Source organism: Ixodes scapularis, unplaced genomic scaffold (assembly GCF_016920785.2).
Source record: "Ixodes scapularis isolate PalLabHiFi unplaced genomic scaffold, ASM1692078v2 PGA_scaffold2__306_contigs__length_199485367, whole genome shotgun sequence".
Taxonomy (NCBI): Eukaryota; Metazoa; Arthropoda; class Arachnida; order Ixodida; family Ixodidae; genus Ixodes; species Ixodes scapularis.
The window spans coordinates 95,073,801-95,078,371 of record NW_024609857.1 but is presented as its reverse complement, the minus strand read 5'-3'; the positions used below and the strand labels follow the sequence as shown (position 1 = coordinate 95,078,371).

General features: G+C 45.2%; 1 pseudogene; it reads left to right on the top strand.

Moving 5' to 3' along the window:
• Positions 1–1,824: 1,824 nt before the first annotated feature.
• LOC115326426 lies at positions 1,825–4,352 on the top strand (annotated as a pseudogene).
• The last annotated feature ends 219 nt before the right edge of the window (positions 4,353–4,571 follow it).

Sequence of the window (4,571 nt, the reverse complement as noted above, 5' to 3'; positions counted from 1 at the left end):
GGGCAAGAGCGCAATGGAGGCAACACTCACGCACTCACCTTCCCCCTCCTCAATGGCCAACGCCTCAAGGAGCTCCCTTCCAAGCTGCTTTCGGTGTTTTGCTAAGACGGTGACGACCTGCAGCACTGCGCATCGAACACCCTACGCCTCATGCGAAAAAGGAGTTGTTTACAAGATCACTATGTCATGTGGCAAAAGCTACATAGGACAAACAGGGAGGTGCATCAACGACCGCACCAGAGAACATGCAGCCTCTGTGACCGCACTAACGTCGGCGGGCCACCTTTCGGCACATTGTCGATCCTGCAAATGTGCTCCTGATTTCACAAGTGTCAAAGTCCTAGCAAAACACCGAAAGCAGCTTGGAAGGGAGCTCCTTGAGGCGTTGGCCATTGAGGAGGGGGAAGGTGAGTGCGTGAGTGTTGCCTCCATTGCGCTCTTGCCCAAAGAAAAAATGTATCTGAGGAGAGCGGCACCTCGGATGAACCAAGTTGGGACCTTGTGACTCTAAGATCCGACCGACTAAAACGAGGGTGACACCACCGGAAGTATAAAAGACAAAAAGGAAGGAAATTTCTCAAGATCCGAAAGTCGAAGACAAAAAACTCCACGGATCGTGAGGAGAAAAAGGAAGTTTCTGTCTAAGCTCTGACTGAAGAAGAAGAAGCTACCCTTTTACGAATGGGAAAAGTCGAAGAGGTGGAGAACACCACGGTTCGTGAGAAGAAAAAGGAAGTTTAAGTTTAAGCTCTGACTGAAGAAGAAAAAGCTACCCTTTTAGGATTGGGTTGAGGAAAAGGAAGTTTATTAAAAGGGTTGATAGTCCAGCAGTGTTTCTTCCTCTTTTCGTCGCTTTTCCGAACGTTCAGCTGGTAATCAGTAAGCATAATAGGAGGGGGCACGATGCAATATTGGTGAAGGCTAGTCATAAAAAGTTTAAACGATTTTGTGCCCAGCGTGACCGCAGATCTGTCTGGCGATTGGTGCGCGTGACATGTCACGTGCGAGATGGATGGTTGATTGTAGGAGCATTCCTTGCAGGCTTGCGCGCGCTCCGTCCGGTAGGCTTTATCAGATCGAAGGCTAGGCGAAGGCTAGCTACGGTCACGTGATCTGGTGAGAGTAAGGAAGAAAATGAGAAAGAGGCGAGGCGTCAAGGGAGCATGGCTTGGGGAGGCTACGCGGCTGACGTCATGCCCTCTCCTACCCTTCTATTCTCCATGGTATGAGGTCCCTCCCGGCCACGGTGTCGGCGACGCAGCGTGCTCGACTTTTTCGCGGTGTGGTGGTGGTGTGCGGCAAGTAGCTGGCCTCGTGTTTTGCTTTGGTGCTGTGTCGATCACAGGTGTCACCATTATGCACGAAGGTGTGCCTTAACCCGAAGAAGAAGAAGAAAAAGAAGGAAGAGAACACAGACTTATGGACCCTGGCAAGCCGGATGCAGCTCTGAGGTTCCGCGGGTGGCCGAAGTGTGGCGCCACATTAAGCTTCTGTACGTCTATCGATAAGTCTTCGTACATCCATTCATTCGTTCGAACCACGGTGTAGTTCCAACCCAGACGTGGTTCTCAGTCTCACCGCTGCAGTTTTGAGCGTCGTGTCGCATAGGTTATCTTCACCACCATATATCATCAGTCTGCGTCCTCTCAGCCAATCATGGGCGTTCAGTCAGAGATCCGTTATCGACCGTTATTTTTGTTTGATCTTCCGAAGCGCGTGCGGGCGAGCGGTGTGGGACGTGCGCGAAACGCTCGAGCCCAACCGAAACCTTCGTCGGTGCGCGTCTGCACGTTAGATGGTTCTTTCAGCTTTCAGTTCGGCGGGATGGCTGCTATTTATGAACATTACTGTGGAGCAAAGTGGTGCCAGAATACGACAAAAACCGCTGACTGCAGTTTTTTCCGTTTTGCGACGGACGACTGGTGAGACTAGAAACTTCGTATGAGCGATACTGAAAGAGGTAAAAGCGTTAACTTATGCGCACTATTTTTTTCTTTTCTTTTTTCAAATAGAGCCAGTAAATGGATCTACTATGCAAATCGCCCAGATTTCAAGTTGCTGCCGCTGAGCGAACTCCGCGAACGTCTTCTCTGCGGCGAACATTTTGCCGCGTCTGCCTTCAGGAGTTCAAGAAAGACACGACTCCGGGAAAATGCGTGCCCATCTGTCCTGGTGACGGATCCAGTATTGGAGGCCCTCGTCTCTACAGATGAGCCGGTTTCAAAATGTTCCATAAGTGTTTGAAGGTAGTAATATCAGTTTTCTTCCATTTAAAATTGCGTGCAAAATCACGTACCTTTTTGAGATATTAGCCCCTAGCTGGCCAAAATAGCCATAATAGAGGCGTTATATGATGCATTGCTGCACAAAGCTGAGAAAATCGCAGCGTGACTGAGGAGATATCTGCAATACGCATAAAGGCTTGCAGCGCCCACTTGAAATGATAATTATAAGGACCACCAAAAATTACAAGCTGTAATCCTACTTTATATTTATTTTAGAGTCCATCGCTCCTGGCATTTGCCTAACTGGTTCGTTCACCGCCGCCACTTTAGGTAAGAAAAATGCATTGTCAATAGTAGCTACATCACGTTGAAAATATTATCGAATTTTTTGTTTGCACACTCTTAATATAGGAAGGTGTGAAATATTCAGTCTAACTTTTGAATTAATGGGCCATCGTTGCTGAAGTGTAATTAGTGGGCAGTTCATATATTAATATATTTATTAAACATTGCTTTCATTATTTAATACAGATGCACCTGCAGCCCCAGTTGAGCCAGGGCCATAACACAGCAAAGACCAGGGGCACTAAGACCCCACCACATGTAAGGATGGCTTAAAGTGACTTTTAATTGGCTTTTTATGCTAAAAGAGATCACAAACTATCTTGCTTCTCATAATATCTACTGCAGGTGTTCGTGATTAGGCTCTGACAGACTCTTATGCTCAGGAAGAGCTCCAGCCCCTGCCTGGTAAGAAGGAAATTTAATACCATTAATTTGCGATGGTTGATCAATTTAATTTCATGAAGTGATTGTGAGCTGTAAACTATTGATCATACATTCTACTCGATATAATTTACATATGCTCCTGCAACTCAGAAGAGAGAGGCCATCTTCACTGCTGCGCCAGCTGTGAGGAAAATGCATACCAGAAAGACCCTATCATAAACACGCTTCTAATATTTATAATTTACTTATATGCTTATAGAAGTCACAAATGTTGTTTCTCATTCGTATATTTATTCCAGATGTTCCTGCCCAATCATTAAGGAAATTTTCCCAGACAGGTGAAGAAAAGCGTCCCCGCTCTGGTGAGAAGCAACTTAGTTTTATGATTTGGCAATGAATGCTCGATTATATTGTAAGATATAATCTTGTATCATACAATATGCGTCAGACATTGCTCAATAATTTTCCACAGGTGCAGCTGCAGACCCAGGTGATACGGGGACATTCCACGAAGCCCAAGAAAAAAAAAACAGCCTCATGTAAGCAATGAATTAAAGATTTTTCTCATATTTTTACCTCTGTGCTTACGTGCACCAAATAATCTACTCAATCCTATATTGATTTCAGATGTTTGTGTGTAAACTACAGAAAACCCTAGTACACAAGAAGAGCCCCAACTGCAAGCTGGTGAGAAGCAAATTGCAGTAAGAATAACTGGGAATTAGTGCTCACCTGCACTTATTTAAGGGCATTATGACTACAAATCATTAATTTTGGTCTGCATGATTATAGCCTACCTAATGTATACGCCAAGTTTCAAGTAAAGATTGGAGCTTTGGCCAGGATTTGCTCTTTCTCCTGCTCCAGCACGCAGCAGCTAACGAAACACCCCTGCACTCTGGCAGATAAGGCGGACTAGCGACATCATTTACATTTTTAAATATGGTGGCATTGTTGAATGGGTGGACTGGAGCACCTCGTATTCAAATATTATTTTTAATGAAAAAGAAATTCCAGTGGCGTACAGTCTGTAACAGGCGAAAGATGCAGTAGGAGCTCTGCTTTAAGCGCAGACTTGCCACCCCTGATCACACACAGATTCATGTGCAGCCGAAGTGTGGCTGATGATAACAAGTGCGTTCTGGAGGCGGAGATTCTACCGCATTGTTATCCTGTCACCGACTGTTGTCACCAGTTTTTATTTTTCTCTGCTATCACCCTTTTAATGATAGGAAATTGGACAACACTGATGAAAAATTGCGCTCAATATATTTCACATGTGACCTGCAACCCAAGATGAGGCAGAGCCATTTTCACAGCGGAACCTGCTGCAAAGAATATGCACAGCAGGATTGACCCACCACAAACAAGCTTCTGATATCTATAACTACTTTCTGAACGTAAAGAATTCCCAAAGCTATCTCACTTATTCCACTATTCTTTTCAGATGTTCCTGCGGAGCCCACACCAGACCTCAATCACGCACAACAACAACAGCAAACTCAACCTGGTGAGATTCAAGGTAGAGTAGGCCTCAACTTTCAACATTGAGATAATCTTTATATCAATTGCAGTTTAGGACACCTTGATGTGATTTTTCACAAATTTGGCCCTCTC